Here is a 20357-nt window from a genome sequence, read left to right on the forward strand (position 1 = left end):
GTCTTTGTCGGTAGGGTGGTAACTAGCCACGGCCAAAGCCACCCAAATTGCCTTTGCCGGGAATCGAACCCTGAACCTCCTGCATGAATTCACAGCGCTCACCGGTACGCCAGGGAGGTCGTCTCGGCAATGAGAAAAAGTTATTGATAAATACCTTTCCCTTTTTTCTACCTTTCTCTTAGGAGAGACAGATGAATTTACTAGAGCATTGTGTTAGTTAGGATATTATTATTAAGGAGCAACTGGAGCAATGTGTTAAGCTAGTAAGAAATGACACTGATCCAACACGGGCTAGCGGATTGCGATTAGCCATTAGAGATAAGAATACCTACTTAAGAAGAAATATCCACGAGATATCCATGGTTTGTTTGTAGGTTTGTTCACCTTATCGTTATCAACCCATAACCGGTCAACAACAGGGCATGGGAGCCAAGCTTGATGCAATCAACCTCCTCTTAGCATGAGATCCCAACGCGGTGTGTGCGCCTTTGTAATCTTCACATTATGGAGAACTCTCGCAGGCATGCAAATGATATTTAATTCCTTAAAACACGCATAACTCCGAAAAGTTACTCGTAGATGTGTATACCGGAGATCAAACTCTGCCCTCTTGAAAGTGAGACCGAAACCTATAACCACTTCTTTAATTAATAAAATATAATATATTGTATCACTTTTAGAAGAAGAAGAAACACTTGATTGCACGTATAACATACAGGAAAAGAAACAGTAAGGAGTATACAGTACACAATGAAGACATGCAAAGGCGGCCTTATTGCTGCAAGCAATCTCTTACAGGCAACCTTTGTAGATAGGACTTACAGCAAGAGAACGGGATAGTGCCAAGAGTGTTGATACATAAATACCAAAATGTAAAGATACAAATACATATAAAATTTAAATAAATATACGTAATATATAAATATAAAATATACATAATATATATAAATATACATAACATGTATAGATAATGGACGAGATATCCTAGATAAGGTTACAGTAAATATCTAAGTGTCTACCAAAATGCCAACACGGCTCGAAAGTTTAACTTTTTTGCTTTACGCTTAGAACCCACAAAGCTTCACATAAAAGGTCCAACACAAAAATTCGAAACTGTTGACTAATGTAAAGCGGGCAAAGGTCAATAATTTGGCCACGTACGCGAAACAATGTGATGCTGGTCAAAGGAAGTATTCGATGAACGTCAATATATCCGCCCTCTCTTTTGCGTACGATATAAATTGTGGTCAGGGTCATTTACGACGTGGGACCACCTAGCTATCATATATAGTACCTAATTCCTGTCTCGGGTAGGGCCCACAGCAGCTCATGCTTCGGTAATTCTGAGGACTGCATTAAACTTAATTCCATAAACCTAACTCCGAATAAGTTAGAGGTGTATAACAGAGATCAAAAAATGAAAGTGAGACCGAAATCTATAACCACTTTTTTAATTAATTAATAAAATATAATATATTGTAACACTTTTAGATAATGGAGGTATAGGTATTTACTGTAACCTAACCTTAGTTCACTACTCGGTCTGGAATTTTCGTTGACCGAAATTCTATGCAATAATTTATACCTGCCACCTACCTTGGCAGTTTTAAAAATTATACAGCTTTCCTTATTCCCTGATCATAAAAAGCGTCACATAAACAAATTTCATCGCAACAATGGATGATTTCCTCGACCGTTCGATAAAATAAATCATTTTATCCAAGTTTAACGCAAGTTGTTCAACCAGCTTATATTTATTTTCGAAAGGCAATTTACTATATAAGTAACATATGGATGGCATCCATATATTAATGGAATTAAATTAATAAATACCAATTTCATCCACTTTGTTTCTGCAAGTCGCATTATTTGAGCCTCGCAATTTATATAGGGGGACAAAAGGTCGAATTCGAATTAAGTAGTCTAATTTCTGTACATATAGATTTAAACAATATTAAACATCCCATGGCAGTAAGTAAGCTCATGACGCATCGTGACGTAAAATTGTCGCGCATGGACTCTAAACTTGAGTTGAACGCTATGTAAAGTAGTGTTTAATGCGGTATTGCCATATCATCAATACTACTAACTCACGTAATTTGCGATGGGCTGCACTATGGGAAAATCATTATACGGTAGGTAACTGCTGGTAACCTTAATTAAAATTAGTATTTCATATAGATTTTTGAAACTAGCTTGTATCATCGCTTATGTGAGTTTTTTTTTTATTTCCCGCGGGATCCGTATAATTTTCCAGTCTAAAAAGTATTTGTGTCTCCGGTACGGCTAGCATGCGCGCCTCGAGAGAGATATATCTACCCATTATTTCGTCTATCTCTATAGAAATAATACCATTAATCCGTGCGTACAGGATGCGAGCTATCGCTATGCAAAGTGTTGTCAACATCAGCCGGGCTCTTACGGCGTAATAAAATATATAATAGGTAACAAAAGGGCGCTTTCCCGGTTTAAAAAGCCCTATGCCATGATGCTATTACTGCAAATTTCATTAAGGTCTTGCAGGAGTTGTGTAGAAAACAGATAACAAACAAAATACAAACAGAGTTTTGTAATATCAAAACTTTTGACATTAGATATATTAATTCTGTCAGATTGTAGTGACTCTATCTACCACTGGTTAAAAAAGTTATCTATGCCCGTCCCAAGGATATACCTTTCATCGAGGTCGGTGCAGTCGTTGAGCAGAACATAGCTAACAAAAAATAAACCGGCCAAGTGCGAGTCATATTTGCGTACGAATGGTTCCGTTTCATTATAAAACCGGCAAAAAAAACATGATGTATTGGAGCCCCCTTAAATTTTTATTTTATTCTGTTTTTATTTGTTGTTCTAGCGGCAACAGAAATACATCGTCTGTGAAAACTTCAACTGTCTAATTATCACGGTTCATAAGCTACAGACCGCGGACAGACAGAGAGACGGACAGACAGTGAAAACTTAGTAATAGTTTACTTACTAATTTAGTAATAGCTTACCGTTTTACCCTTTGGGTACGGAACCCTAAAAAATAAACAGACACAGTTTCGCAATGTCAAAACTTTTGACTTTTATAATTTCAATTCTGACAGACTCGCCTGTAGTAACTCTACCACTGTTGCAAATTTTACCGAGAAGAAGCCGGCAAGAAACTCAGCAATTGCTCCTTTCTTCTTTTATATTATATAGGGTAAGGATTTTTGTGTGAAGTTTGATACGAAATAATGAAGGGACAAAGCAACAAAAAGCAATTTTATAACAGGATCAAGTAACGCGAAGGTAGGCAATAACGGTAACCCGATAAACACGGTGAAATCCTTTTTTATTTCCTCGAGCGTAATATGGGTTTCTCTTTTCTATCGCACGGTATTCTTTTCATAATAAAATATGAAGCGAATTGGTAGACGGATCAAATATATCCTGCCTTTACCGCCGAATTAGCGTAACCGACTTATAAAGTTTAAGACGTTTAAGACGAGTTTAAGACTTATAACACTGTTCGCCCGGGAAATAAGACTTTGTTTCCTCACTTATTTAGTCTTCGACTACAATCAATTAGTCTAATCGACAAGTTGAAAATGGTACAAAATGGAAATACTGCTCTTAAAATTATGTGCGATAGCTCATTGGATCCGGAATGGCGCCTAGAAAAATGTGCTTAAAGCGTTTATTAGCACATAAAAAATTGCAAAAGTTATAAACAATTAAAGATGAAAAAAAAATTGCATTTAATTTTTTGCCAATATTTCATAAGATTAATATTTAAGAAAATTTCAAAAAAAGATTCTGAAATAAGAGGAAATTTCCAATGAAAAACACCCAACTCGCGGAACTCTATCTCCTTTATTTACAATTTTAATTTAACGCTGAAATAGGTCTGCGCGCGACATTTTTAGATTGCAAGCGCGGCGCTAAAAGCGAGTACGGCACGTTACTTATTTATTTAATTATTTTAAATAAATAAGTATAAGTTAAATAAATAAATAATAAATAGTATTTAAATATTGAATTTTTTTTTTTAATTTGGTGAATGTCATAGTGATAAAATCATGGTGTGTTCTGAACGCTATAAATAATTTATTTCCGTTGGAAGTTTTACTTAAAGTAAATTTTTCAACAAGTTAAGCAATTGTTAACTAACAAAATTTTCTCGAACTTCCGTCTTAATTGTAAGTTAAAATAATGTTTAAATAATAGTTTAAATGTTTCGCTTCGTAGAGCCTTTCCTATGCATACTTAACAAGGTCGTCTCGATATAAGTTTATAAAATATTTATACTTTGTTTATAATAACATTTTAACAAATGGCGGGAGGTTTAATTTTTTTTTGCAAATCGATTAATATCTTGTATTATTAAAAAAAAGATAATATTATGATGATTGAGAAAAAAAAAATTTTTTTACAACATTACTTTTCAGTTTTTGTTCAAGGTAAAAAAATATTATAATAGTTTTTTCAAAAAGTCAGTTTCTGCCATAAGAGTGCAATACAACGTTGCTTTCCGAATACTCATGGGCCTACCGCGGTATTGCAGCGCTTCGAAAATGTTCGCCGAATCGGGAATGCCTGACTTTTATTGTATTGCTAGAGCTCGTGTAGGTAGCATCTTTTTGGGAAAGGATTAGGAAATATAACAATAGAATACTTAGGGTCGTCTGTGTGGGTATGCAGAGTCTTATTTCAGACTTGGCTGTCTGTTCATCGAGACTGGAACAGAAAATAAAATAAGAACCTATGACATCTGAAATAAGTTAATTAACTATTTCAATTAGATGTAAGTTTTAATGTATACATTTAATTAAAGATTTCTTTGTTTATAAAAGCTGATATATGGGTTCATATGCCTCTAATAAAAAAATTATTATTATTATTATTGTATAAAGTTTATATATTTTACTTTTATGGCACATAATTTGAAGAGCAGTATCTCTATTTTGTACCATTTTCAATTTGTCGACAAGAAAATCCCGCGAGAACATATATTACTTTGGGATAATTTAGTTTCGGTAACAAGAAGGTAAAAAAATCTTTCCTCTTTATAATATTGATATATATGATTATTTAATATGCAACATATTTCGGAAAGTATACTTAAAGAATTCTAAAGATAGCAGAACCGTTGAATAGTTTGGTACGGATTTACGCAACACCTATGGAGTATCTATGGAGATACTCCATATCTTCAATGCAGATAGCTATGGAGCTATCTGCATTGAAGATAGCGCAAGTGGAAACGTCGCCGACACCTACTACAGTAATTACTCAACATCAGTGTTAGGGTTGTCAACATCAAACTATTTTTTTTAAATAAAGTATGTAATTAAAAAAACATTATTTTTTACATACGTACCGAGTCAAATTATGTAGACACGGACAATTCACTGGTATATATTTTATTAAACGTATCACTATAATGTCGTCATATCAAGTGACATTTGAAAAGCTCGGGAGAAGGTAGGTACTTAAACTACTAATTCAGAAATATTAAGCATAATAATAAAATTTAAATAAAACTTATTATGATTATCTATGGTCTATACCATACCAATCGACCACGATCAAACAACATTTAACAATAGTAGTAATAGTTTTTGTATTCTCAACAGATTCTTTTATTCGACTACAAGTTAGCCCTTTACTGCAATCTCACTTGATGGTAAGTGATAATGCAGTCTAAGATATTAGCGGGCTAACGTGTTAGCCCTACACGGTTTCTATGCGGCATCGTGCCGGTAATGTATTTAAAAGTCACTGAAAATACGGTTATAATTACAAAGTTCTGTCTCGATTCAATTTGCGAAATGATCTCTCAATACGCAGTCAAGTTACATTTGACTACATGTACATAATTGTCTGTAACTTCTGGAGTTTAATCTTAATCATTGATAATTTACATACACAAACAAATTGTAATTATTGATGATATACGTAGGCAAACCTTCGTACAAATACATAATAACGGATAGGTATCATAGTGTTTGATGATCACAGACCAGAAAACATAATGTAAATAATGGAACTTAAAGTTTCGAAAGTCTATTTGTTAGACAAAAAGTTGGCAACCCTCAGTGTTTGGATAAAAACATGCGGTTCTTTTTACAGCGCCGGTTTTACATTTCTGCTACGTATTCTATCTACCCTCTGCTTTGGAGCATTCCCTCGGCGGAAAATGGAAATGCTTTTTTCATACTATAAAAATGTGTTTCCACATCATCCCTTGTTACAAACCTTGTTAATTCAAATGAATTTTGTCTCGACCTACTACAAACAGAACAGGGCGCCTCTATCTTATAATACTACATATTTTTAATAATACTAATCCTGAAGCGGGATAAAAGTTTGTCGAAAACTTAATTTTTGAAGTTTTCGTAAAAGGTAGCGATAAATCAATTTAGTTAGGTTTCATTTCTAGAAAACGTCGTTTGTGTTTGTCGTCAGTGTCTTGAACACTGAAAAACTGTTAAAATATTATTAGAATACAAACGTATATTTTTCGCCAACATGTACGTCACGAATTCCAGAGGCCAGTGTGCTGAGTGCGAGATTTCTCATCTATTCTATCGCGTAAAAGTTAACTATGATTTTTAAGGCGTCGAAAGACCGCCACCTCTGTTACCTTGATAGCGCCCTTCCACGCCATACAAATTACAGTTGAAGTGTGACATAACAAAAACATTGCAATGAGCAATGCACATAGTTCTTATCTAGCAATAAATGTGACTTTGCACCTGTTGTTGAGCGGATGGTGGGACATCAAACTCCTAGTAGGTCTGTTACGATTATGAATACTAAAATTGAGGACAATACTCTACAGAATCTTATTTTGTTACGTAATTTTTACGGTTTTTCTTTTATACCTTTCATAAGTTGTAAGGTAGGTTAGGTTGGGTACTGTAATTTGCCAGAATAAATTTCGGCGGAAAATGAAATGAGAAATAAATACATGAAAAGATTTTGAGGCTCCTGTGCGAGCCCTATAACTATGTACAAGAAAGGTACCAACTTGTAAAACTTATGATTATTTGTATATAGCCTATTAGGTAAAATTATATTTTGTTAGAAAGTAGGAAAAATATAATTTTCCCACTTGGATGTGGACCCAACATCATCATTGTTACTTCAGCCGATTGACGTCCACTGCTGGACATAGGTCTCTTGTAGGGAGCTCCAAAATCCATGGTCCCGGGCCGCTTGTTTCCAGCGGCTCCCAGCGACTAGTTTCATGTCAGTTGTCCACCTCGTTGGGGGTTTAAACGCTGCGTTTACCTTTGCGGGGTCACCATTCTAACATCTAGGGACCCCAACGACTATCGGATGCACATAGCTCGGATGTAGATATGAAATCACTCTTAGTTTCTTCAACTATTATGTAATATGAAATCAAGAAAAATAATAGATTAGTAATCAATTCAAGCAGGAAGAGTTTTTATTTACAAGCTTTTATTTCGTTTAATCTGACCCGATCTCTGTTTACAATCAAATTTTGCGCGGTAAATTTGACCTACTTCCCGGTTTCCGATTGGGCTGAACTTCGCAAGCGTAAATCGGGTGACAAGGCAATATTTTCATGACATACGAGTAGAGCTGATCTGTGTAATGAGAAGACGCAACCTCATCGAAGTTGGGCCTGAGACTTTATCGATTATTTCAAGACCTTAATTAGCAAAATAGGTCCAGCCATTCCTAAGTCTTAATGATACTGACGAACAGCAACCGTTACACCTCTTTTAAGAGACCTAGCGGATACCAACAACCTAAAAGAACCGAATTAAACGTAATATTTACCTACTTTGAGATTCTCATACAGTTTTTCTTCAAGGGTAGATTTTTGAAAAAAAAAACTTTGTCTATCTGACTTAATAGGCCTGCCGGTAAAAGGCCAAACACACCGACATACAAAAAGTGTAAATCAAATTATTATTGTAGTTTGTACCGCTTATGAGTTCTTATGCATTTAGCAAACAGCTGTTTATTTGACTTTACAAACAGACCCTTGTTTTATTTATTTGTATGGAATAATCACTTAATGCAGTTTTCAATTGTTATATTGCAGATGCAGGCTGATTGTATACTATGACCCCGAAACCACATAAAAGGCAACAATTACTGCAAACATTATAAATTCTACCAACGTATTACAATATAGACTGTGACGTGACTTGTATCGACCACATACATACTCCCATGTATTTAAATACCAGTGAACTTCATATTTAGTAAAAAAAACCAACATTAAACAACATTAGATGGTGAACATTAGATGGTGTTGACGGCCGATTGGCGCAGTTTGCAGCGACCCTGCTTTCTGAGTCCAAGGCCGTGGGTTCGATTCCCACAACTGGAAAATGTTTGTGTGATGAGCATAAATGTTTTTCAGTGTCTGGGTGTTTATATGTATATAATAAATATTTATGTATTATATTCATAAAAATATTCAACAGCTATCTTAGTACCCATAACACAAGCTACGCTTACTTTGGGGCTAGAAGGCGATGTGTGTATTGTCGTAGTATATTTATTTATTTATATTAATCGGAAGAGCATTTCCATACCATACAAAAAGTAATGTCAGCTTCTCCAGTCACCTTCACCAGAGCTTGAGTGCCAAACGTAGGTAGAAAATATCACACCATATTGAGCCTTGGCGTATTGTGGCTGGAGAAATATGGCCCTGGGTGGCAGATTTCAGTGACCTTGTGCTGGATATTCAAACTTAACATTTATTTATTTCAGCAGCACTCTTGAAACGTCAACTCCGTCTTTTTATAGTGACTTACCATCGCTTCGGAAGGCAGGTTAAACCGAGAAGCCGGGACTACAATATTGGGAAACAATATTGTTAATAGATAGAGACTCTTTCGATACCATATAAATCGTAGTTAACTTTCACGCAATCGAATAAGTAAACGCAGGTAGGAAATCTCACACACCAACTGTGAGATATGATAGATACATTGGTGTCATTATCATCATTACTTCAACCGATTGAAGTCCTGCTGGAAATAGGTAATTTGTAGGGAGTTCTAAAATCCAGGGTGTTAGGCCGCTTGTTGCCAGCGACTCCCAGCGACTCGCTTGCTGTCGTCTGTCCACCTCGTTGGGGTCGTTGGTACAAACGCTGCGTTTACATGTGCGTTGTCGCCATTCCAGCACCTTGGAACCTTACCTAACCTAACCTTTGAGATATTGGTGTGGCACTGCCCAAATAACAAAATATCTTCGCGTCGACTTAATTCACATGCAAAAGTAAAAGGGTTCTTTTTGAAGTCGGTAATAAATACAAAGACAATTTCCGTCGGGGTTAAAACGCAGATTTATGTATTTACGCATGAAATGGGTAACAAAAGAGGCGTGATGCGATCAAATGGAAGGATACTTTGTTGTGGAGCCACTCGGTTGTGAACTTAGCTTAGCGGACGAGGACGAGACGTGACCGAAATAGGAATTGCCCTTTTATCTGAGATCAGCGTTTGCGTTTTAGGGTTCCCTTACAGATTCATCATGTCCGAGTGTCCGTACATCCGCGGCTTATCTCAAATACTCCTTATTACTAGAAATCTGTATATTGATAGATTTATATATATATATTAAATACGTACACAAACGTAATTTTAACTAACGTAACGATAAAGTGGTAAAATTATTTGATGGTAAATTAAAGTGGAGACATTTATTTTTTGTCTATAGGTCAGTGTTGCCTATCTAATAATCTAATAGAGACTAGCGTGAGGTGCTGTCGGATGGGTTTTTTAGTGGTCAGGGCTTTGGCCTGTGTTTCGGGGGTCCGGGTTTGATCTCCGACACACACCTCTAACTTTGAGGAGAAGTGATGTGAATTTTTAATTTAAGCAATTAAAATATCACGATGACAGAAAATATTGTGATGAAACCCGTGCCCTGTGGTGGACCGGTAATGGGTTGACTTGATGGGACCAAAACTCCGGGACTGTCTCGGATTTCCCGGCAATCAGGTAACCCCACCTGACATCTGCAGTAATATATCGACTGCCGAGTGGTGCAGTGGGCAGCGACCCTACTTTCTGAGTCCAAGGTCGTGCGTTCGATCCCAAAACTGGAAAATGTTAGTGTGATGAAAATGAATGTTTTTCAGTGTCTGGGTGTTTACCTGTATATTATAAGTATTTATGTGTGTTATATTCATAAAAAAAAAAATATTCATCAGCTATCTTAGTACCCATAGCACAAGCTACACTTACTTTGGGGCTAGATGGCGATGTGTAGTATTGTCGTAGTAAATTTATTATTATATCTACCTAAGCCTTTAAGGTAAAACTGTACATACATGCAAATAAACATGTGTAAAAAAGTTGTTCGCAACTTTGATTTCGAAACAACATAAACTATGTCATAAGTACCTATAACTTTTAATATGATGTTATTTTTTTTGGTTGTCTGTCTGTTTTTCGGGCTGCTTTTTTTACAAGCGATCTATTCTGCGTGAAAAAAGTTGGGAGCACCGGCTAAATGCGTTTTACATATACAGTTGATCGCTTAAATCAGCGCTATTCTATAACGACACTTGAATGCCATACCTTGATGTCTAAAATAATAATAATAAGGACTTTGAGACTTTAATACCGAAACAAGAGCGTCAACAGTATTAAAATATGGCTGCTTTAAGCTCAGCTTTAAGGGAGGGTAATACTCTGTATTACTTAGTATAATCAAATTTCGCCACATTTTGTTATCCTCGAACCAAAACGTGCTATAAATTTTTCACTCCTCAAAGTCGTACTTAGGCTATGTTTGAGTGAACTAAAACTGAATGTTGTTCACTTGTGCATGACTGAACACACATAATTGAAAAATAATCATTCATGAATGTCTATCAAGGATTCCATTAAATCTAATTTATTTATAAACATATATATATTATAAACATGAAAAAAAACTTAAGCATCATTTCTTAAGTTTTTTTTCATGTTTATAATAATACTAGCTGTTGCCCGCGACTTCGTCTGCGTTTGATTTTGTTTTTTTGATGAAGTATTTAATTTAGTTGTAGTTCTAAAAAAAAAAAAATATTCAGTATTGCTAGGCCTTAAATGAAAGGTTTGCTGCTGACCGCTGAGGAGCCTCTATCTCCAACCACATTCATCAGATCTACACAAAGTTTGGACAAAATTAAATAAATATTATAACCTCTATAGTACAAAAATAATTATTTAAATCGGTTATAATTTGTCGGAGTTATAGTGTAAAATCGTCAAACACTTTCATCCCCTCTCCCAAAGGAACCGAGCTTAATGTCGGGATAAAAAGTATCCTATATTACTTATAACACTTCCAAGAATATGTGTACAAAGCTTCATGAGGATCGGTTAAGTAGTTTTTGCGTGAAAGCGTAACAAACAAACTTACATTGACATTTATAATATTAGTAGGGATTTAGTCTACATTTAAACTTTAACCCAGAATACCCTAACAATAATTATTATTATTATTATAATTAAAATGGCTGGTCTATAAACCTACGGTCGTCGCAGCGCAAGGGGCATTGTCTCTGTTTTATAGAGGTCTAACGACATCCCAGTAATAATCATCAACAGGCGCCACGTTCTATAGCCATAATAAACGTCGTTCGGCTTAACGAGGCTGCGCTGTATTTGAGATCACCATTTTAATGATAGGATAAAATGAATCATGTCTCTACCTAACACTGTACTCAGTTTCGAACTAATTAGCGGAGAGATTTAACTACGGTGTTTCATGTTTCAGCTACCTACACCAGACCTACCTATAACCTACCTTGTAAAGCTACACAGAAGATTACACAAACTTAGATACCTTTTGTTACATACACGCACGCGTTACTTTGCAAATGAATGAAAATGAATAGGTAGATTATTTACTCTCATTAAGTTTTTACATTAATACACAATAATAAAACAAAGAAAAATCAAATTACTACAGATAAGTCTTCTGAATCCTCCAAACTGCTACGAAGCAGTGTATACTGCGGGGTACACTGAACAGTAGATGTCAAGTCTTTGAAGTAGCCGACGCGCGTGTTGTGACAACATAAGCTGTTTTCAACCCACGCAAAGTATTATGGGTATTAAGTATTCAGTACATTATTGTATAGGTATATGAAAATTTTAAGAGTGTTTATCTATGGTTAAATATGATTTAGTTTAGCAGGTACTTAAGTAGGATGTAGATATACCTACTTACTGTAATTTAGTAGTTAACCTTTATCTTATAAAGAATGCTAGGTAGGCATTACGATTGGGTAGGATAATTTAACTCTACCTCATTTCCTTGATGATGTAATGTTTTACGACAATTTCTTAAACCGACCTCGTTACATTATTTTATTCTAAAAAGTAATTTGGCTGTACCGTGTTTCCTTCTGCCCATGAAGCGCAGATATCTAATTAGAATCAAACAACAAAAAAATCTGTTGATTATGTATTTTGAGAACTCTACATTAAAAACCTTTCACAGGGTAGGCAGGTACAGTTGATAAATTGAAACGCCAATAAAAATGTTCAGCAACATAACTTGGTGAACTAAAAACTAAAAGCTTCTTTAAAAATCACCCCTAGGTGGCCGGTCACTGCCTGTGTAATCCAAAATAACGCATCAAAAGCTTTCATTTGTTTTTCAGGAAAATAATAGGGCTAGCATTCAAAACTTTATCGTAGTACCTCATTTTGGCCGAAAAATATAATATATCTAAGAACCTGCCCGGAAATTATATCAATCAGGTAGTGGGTAGGTAGTATAAGGTACAAATAAAACTGCATTTAAATTGATCCCTCCGTTGGAGTGCTACAAAGACAAAAGGAAAAATCGCTCTAACTTCGACACCCTCTTTTTACCAAGTGTAGATAGCCTTCAGCACAAGCGATTGCAGACGGTTTAAAAGTGCCGGAAATGGCTGGATTATAAAATAACTAAATTACATTTAAAGGTAATTTGAGGCATAAATACCTACCTATACAATAATGTACTGAATTGAAGAAGTCGCTCAATAAGCTATTTTCTTTAATAAACGTTAGCTCATAGAATAATCCTAATATAACAAAAATAAATAGGATGATACCTACCTACCTTCGAAAATAATAAAAATCTCTAACATAGGATTTTCTTTGGAGAGATCACTTCGTAGGAATAGAAATAGCAAATTGCCCCTCGCTTAATATTTTAGTTTTGGTTATTTTTTCTCTGTGGTCATTTATTCATTCATGAAATGGTAATTTACTAGCTACTGTTTGAAAATGTGGCATCGCGATGCATGAGAACACGCGACTAAGTTTGTTGATTGCTTCTTCTTAGACTTTTGGATATACCCAAAGCTAACCAAATACGGAAAAATCTCATTATAAATAACCTCAACAAAAGAACACATATTGTATCTATAATATAATAGACGGATCAAGGTTCTTAGATTATACTCTTAGCCTGTTTGGATAAATATTTGTTTGTCCTTGAGGAAGGATGATGCGTTTAATCTGGGTGGTGTGGTTTCGTTCATTATGAAAGGAAATCTAAAGTCTATTCTAAAAAGTCTTATATCGAACCAAAGCGTAGACTTATTATAATGATAAATTAATCAAAGATCAAGCCTTAAATACGACTGAGTCTCTTGCGATCGCCTGATGGTCTAAAGGTTAATATGTTCAGTTCAGGTTGTGATTTCCGTGCCTTGGAGGCCTTCAATGATCGATCTCGGTTATTATCACTCATCTGTGCCCCGAAACTTTATAATAATTGTTAGTTGTTGTGAGGCTTCGTCCAAAATGAAGTCCTTTTCTACTCTTGTATAAGAGAACTGGCTTGTGCCCAGTAGTGGGACATGCATAGACTGAGGATGATGGTACCTTTCGAAAAGTAACTACTCAGCTTAGGTACAATGACTTCCATTGTCGACTGAAGTGGGATGAGCGGCAAAATATGCGCTGGAAATGGTTGGTAGACAATAAAATGTAGAATGAGTCACGCAAAAACGCAATAACAAAAATCCTATTCGATACTTTTATCGTAAACATTCTGTCCTGTTTTATTATTCATTACCTAAATAGTAACAACTTTAAATACTTAGTACCTACTCACCAAATTTACCTACTCGGATGTTTAAATAGAATAGGTTGGTTAGTATAATATTTTTTTTTTCAATACAAGGAAACCCTTGACTTTACAAGACGATTGTAAGCGAAAATGCAGTCTAAGATAGACGCGCTAGCCTGTAAAAATTAGGGTATAGGTCCATCATCATATCAAAACATTACCGGCCCACTGCAGGGCACGGGTCTCTTAAACATGAAAAGGGTTTAGTAGCCGTAGTCCACCATGGCCCAGTGCGTATTGGTGGACTCCACACGCCTTTGAGATCATTATAGAGAACTCTCAAGCATGCAGGTTTTCGATTCCTTTCCTCACTATTCCTTCTCCATTGAAGCAAGAACGCACATAACTTGGAAGGTAGTAGCTAGTGCTAGTCGCTTGGCGGCAACTTTTTGTCGGTAGGTTGGTAAACTAGACACGACCCCAGACAAAATCTCTCTTATTTGCTCTCTTGTACCACGGTTTTATGGTTCGTTCATGATAAAAACATAATAGGAGCGCACCGTCCCTACGTGCTCTGACATGCACACTTGAAAGGACAATGGGACTGCGCAACGGCGAGATGGGGCTTAGAGCTTAGAACCACGACGATGCTCTAAGGCAAGTAGACGGACTATAACGATTATTACTGTAACATGATATTAATCGGGACCGATAGGTTAAGGAGCTCTGCGTAGAACAGGGGTGGAAATCACCGTTTCTTCAACTCTAGGCTGGTGGGTACTAGTATTTCTTTTTTTGATGGCGGCCCTTAAAGAAACTCTAATAACTGCTGAGACTTCTTTCCTAAACATGACGGCGGGAATTTCGCTTGCATAGACAAAAGGATGCGTTCCAAATTCAAAACATGAACAATCGGTTGCAAGTCGCGTCCTCCGATACTAGGCGTTGAGTTTGGTGCCCATTTAAACTGCCGCCTGGCGCAGGTAACCTAGTCTGCACCCCTTTGATACGGGACTATCTTGGCTAAATAAAATTAACCCTGTACGTAAATCGACCCAACCTCTCATCCTCTAAGACCCATAGATATACTCAAATTCAAATTCAAAAATGTTTTAATGTAAGTAGACCTTATTACAGGCACTTATGAAGCGTTCATACATTTAAAATGTTACAATAATGTTAATGTTGGTGATGGTGATATATAGATTAAACATGCTACCTAACCAACAAGGCTAAAACACTTTATAAGCAAATAATTTCCGTTCACTTATGATAGAGATACCATAAACTATACGGCGAAGTTGCTGTTGCAGACCCATGCAAGGTTATCATGTCTCGTAAAGGACCCATATGGCATACTTAATAATTAGGTACTTAAGTAGTCTGTAAGAAGTTATGTAAACAAGTTTGGTGGAACGGGAGGAATGTAATGTTTTCTATTAAAAGAATAAGGAAACCAGTTCATAATAATATAACTGTCGAGAATCAATCATAGCCTATTATGATCACATTTAAGGTGTTAATTTTTATTTTATTTTATGAGAAACTACCTAATCAGAAGTTGTATGCAGACTAAGCCGTAGGAAAACGCTTTTGAAGTCTCTTGACAATATGCATCCACAGGGTATAATGACATGAGCGTTTGACTGTAGGTACATGTAGACTCAACAACAGCGATTAAATTTCGCAGTTATATCATATCTTATATCGTATATTTAATAGTCTCACAAATATCGTGATGTATGGCCACCGTGTAACAGCTGCATCTCATGAATGCTACACTCTTTTTTTGAAGTGATAACATATGGGAGGGTAATCCGCTTCGTTACGTAACGCGTTACGGGGTCAGTCTGTCTGGCTTCCCTTTCTCTCACGCATATGGCAGCGGTGGCGGGCTTCTCCTCTCTCACTCTAACCCACAGCGATTTTATTGATTATAGAATATATTTTATAATATATAAAAGATTTTATTTATAAATAAGCTTTTCTTTCATTATCATAATAATGTACATAAAATTTAAGTACTAAAATAATCTTTTCTCAAGTCAAACAATTTCCATATTAATTTAGTATTAGTTATTAATTTCCATATTAGTTTAGTATTAGTTAAACGTATCGCTTCAATCGGGCGTTCCTGTCAAGAATTCATGTCCATGACACTGGTAAATTGTTGAATAAGTTTAAGGTTTCGTGCCCAAGGAGTGCGAACTAAACCTTGGCTCCACGTAAGTCCATCATGTAAGTCTGTCAACCTTCTTATATCTCATGCACCGAAATGAGTATAGAGTTGACTTTTTGAATTCTTACAGAATATTTATTTTTATTGCCGCCGTAACAACTAATCTTAAAAATAAAAAGTTGAAAGTAAAACGGGATCTCCTCCTTTTTTTTTCTTTACTATTTTATGTTATAATAAAGCGGTGATAGACTAGAGGTTCGGACTTCTTCTTCTTTCTCTGGGCTGGTCTCCGCACTTGGTCGGCCGGAACCTTCCGTTGTACGTAGTGCCACTGGGACAGCTCCCCGCTGGGTCACTCCAGCCAGCCGAGCTCACTCCAGAAACTTAGCAGGCCGCCCAGGTCACCAAGTGCTAGAGGTTAGGACTTCGACTTCATTTTCGAGTTAGAATCCCAGCACAAACCAATAAAATGTCCCAAGTTAGTTAGTTGTGCGTTTTAAGCAATTAAAAATATTATCACTTGCTTCAACGGTGAAGGAAAACATTTTAAGGAAACCTGCAAGCCTAAGAGTTCTTTGGAATCCACTAATCCGCACTTGGTCATCGTGGCGTAAAACTCGCTGTCATCATTGTCGGAGACCAGTGCCCTGTAGTTTGCCGTTAAGGGGGTGATATGATGATTATCGGGGTTGATATGATAGGAGGTAAAAACCTAGAATAAAAGTGCCAAAAGTGCATACGTTCTTATTCGCTGCAAATAATATTAATATCTAGCTGATTTTTTTAACTGTCTGAAGGTTCTTACTTCTTAAATATTCCTTTAAAACTTTTATAAAATTTTGCTAAATCACTTAATATTTAAACGCACTTGTCTTCGGGATTTCATATTAGGTACCTACAACCTAATATTAACAGGAATATCCACGATAGGTAAGCCCTTTATTTGCAGGCAGTTTGTCTATAAAAAAAACTTGATAGCTCCTTCCAAGGTTCATAGGATAAGGTTATCTACTACTTTCTTAGAAAATTATTGTACGATTCTAGGAACATTATTGATCCTGCCATGTTATATTATCAAGGTCAATATAAATATTCTATGAGATAAGTAGAAACTATATAGTATAGGTAGGTACAAAAAGAATAACAATAGTAATGTATAAGGCCGAACCCTAAAATTTAAAATAATTTTAGACAATGGACTTAGAGATAGGTGCATATGCTGTCATCCACTTAGATTATAGGATAGGCTTTATAAAAATTTGGGTTTTAGACACAAAGGTACAAAAATAAAATGTTTATGTAATCAAAGTCAAAACGGACGAACATACTTACTTTCTACGAAAAAATATAAATAAGTAGTATACTGAATGAAAAATAACTCTTATTTACACAGATGCTTTAAGAAAAACAATAGTGAGTAACACCATTGATAATAGGCATACCTAAACATTGTTGATATTAATACCCTAACGATGCGATCTTTTGTAACATTCGTGATAACAATAACTATTCATTTACTCATCTCAAACAAAACAATGTGAAGTACAGCATTATCAAACACATTGTGAAAAAATTTATTAAGTATCTATTGTGGGTTTGAAAATATTTACTACTTACCTTCCGCACTATCGGAGTCGGTGAAGCCTTAAAGGGATTGATCCCAGAAGGCTAGAGGTCACAGACGCGGCTGGACCACAGCGGCGTTTCCCGCACACTGAGAATGTAGCCCCGAGTCGAGAGAGGGCGTCCCTCTCGCATACCCCAGACCATCGATCCACCCTTCATCACCCCATCCCTAAACGACTCCCCGCTCTTATACCAAGGGGGCTAGAGCGCATGTTCCTATGCCCGCACATCTAACTTGTATTCCCAAGCGATCCTTGCTGACGTAAAACGCGTCGAGAGTGGCGATACTTGCCCGAGCTATTACGTTTATTTTTCACCCGTATAGCGTAACGTCTGTTAAATAAACATACAAGCTCGCTTTGTTATAATTAAGTAACTTTATGAATGCGCGGTGAAATAAAGTTTTAACATTTTATTAATTCTTGGCAGATTACGAGCGATTATATTTTTACCCCCTTAAGTACCGATTACCTGACTACTCACTCTCACTGACAAATTAGCCAGATAACGATTGCTACTATTTCAACTGTTTCTTGTTACTGTGTCTATATATCCCGAGGTAATGACCCGATATAATATACTATAAACAAATATACTACGACAATAGACACGTCGCCCAAAAGGAAGCGTAGCTTGTGTACTATAAGATAGCTGATGAATATTTTTTATTTATATAATATACTTACATAAATAATTACTTATAACATACACCAGACACTGAAAAACATTCATGTTCACCACACAGACATTTTTCAGTTGTGGAAATCGAACCTAGAGCGAAGGACTCTGTAAGCAGGGTCGCTGCCCACAATTGCGCCAATCGGTTGACGTAGTATACACCTCATCACAATCATCTACCTACTATCATCCCAATTCTGTGCACAGGCCTCCCATCTAAGAGAAGAGAAGGTTTTAGAGCCACCACGCCGATCTAATGTGGGTTGGTGGGTTTCATTGATTATGATAACATGTTAGTGATAATAACCAGGATCGAGCGGTTAATGTGCTTCAAGGCCCGTCGATGGACACTGCCAATTTTCTAACTCCGGGCTGTTACTGAGAATTAATAACAGAATAACCCCAGCCAACGATTCTTGGCACAACCCGGAAGTCTCACCAACGACTACTTAAACCTACTAACCCCAGTAGTCCTACATAGCCTTATACGATTTTTCTCAACATCATAATCTCGATTGATTACCATAAAAAACTTTTATCCTTTTTCACTCACTACGTTTTTACTCCGTTTTTGCTTCGCGATATCTGTCTTTTTTTCTTTTCCTGGGCTTCTTAGGTCGTAGTGTTGTTAAAGCATATGACTTTCCTTAAAACTGGGCTATCAATATGTTATTGTGGCTAAATAGATTTTTTAAATCCGACAAGTTCTTAGTTCCAGAAATCAGCGCGTTCGACAAACGAACTATTCAGCTTCATTATAAGATTTTTTGAAAGTAGTCTTTAGGTGATTTTATGCAGAGCTCATTCATTTTGTAGGCTATTGTCAACGTTTGAAAAAAGATACTTAAAAATTCCTTGCGTTACGGTTCGCAAGCTAGCCTTTAAAGATGCAAATAGAATGCCATCACATAATTGAATGCAATAGAATAATGCTAATTTCTGATAGTTCATAGTCAATTTTCATACATATTTTTCGTAACCTACTTATGAATGTGGAAAATTTTAGAAAAATCAAAATGTTTCGCGCGTTATAGGAATGAGGTTCCTAGGTCATCCAGATAAATAAATTGCTTTCTTGCATTTTGCGACTCATAATCTTTGAAGGTTTCAAATAAAAAGAAGAGGGTTTTAAACAAACAACATAACTTTATTTCGTATAAGAATTGATAACTTTTAATCACAACGAGTCTACAATCATCCTTTTGCAGTACAGTGCTTCTATATAATTGACTTACTGTCAATTTATGCAACACAGCTTAACGGCGGGCTTCAAATGTAAGTAAACATAATATTATGATAGGTAATGTAAACGTTACAGAAAAGTAATACTTTGAAACAGAAATTAAGTATAGAACTTTTATTCAGATTAAATGGTAAAAAATATGCGGCACACCACCGTACGAGACGTCACACATGTTGATTAAAATTAAATGTGGGTACTTAATAAGCTTAGATACATAATACCAACTTTTTTTTTATAGGTAATGTATTTCCGAAAATACACTGGTGATAAAATTAAAAACGTTAAAACATATTATGTAAGGTCGTGTTGCATATATCTTTGAAATGGTATAAATCACATAAAATGGCCAAGTAAATTCTAGGGAAATAGAAAAAAAGCGACCAAGTTTGAGCCAAACTCGCTCACCAAAGGTTTTGTAGTTTGAAAAGGTAAACATTTCGTAGTCTGAGAAGAAACATATCTTTATTTGTTCTTTAATTGGCTTAAAAAGTATTAAATATCTAAAGCCTAATATGATGTCAATAACTATAATTAAAATCGGCCTAGAAGTTTTTCAGAATAAATATATATTATAGTCTCCATTTTTACGTAGGTAAAAAA

General features: G+C 35.8%; 1 protein-coding gene across 2 annotated transcripts in view; it reads right to left on the minus strand.

Annotated features, from left to right (window-relative positions):
• The window catches only part of LOC120636264 (ubiquitin-conjugating enzyme E2Q-like protein CG4502), a 312586-nt gene that overhangs the window by 26174 nt on the left and 266055 nt on the right, over positions 1-20357 (minus strand). Inside the window, exon 1 of one of the 2 annotated variants that reach the window (XM_039907667.1) lies at positions 17828-17907. The exons of the other annotated variant lie outside the window; for it this stretch is intronic. The gene's annotated coding sequence lies outside the window, so the exon portion shown is untranslated. Of the gene's footprint in view, positions 1-17827; positions 17908-20357 lie in introns of those variants that run through there. 2 annotated transcript variants of the gene reach the window in all.

Source organism: Pararge aegeria, chromosome 3, assembly GCF_905163445.1.
Source record: "Pararge aegeria chromosome 3, ilParAegt1.1, whole genome shotgun sequence".
Lineage (NCBI taxonomy): Eukaryota > Metazoa > Arthropoda > Insecta > Lepidoptera > Nymphalidae > Pararge > Pararge aegeria.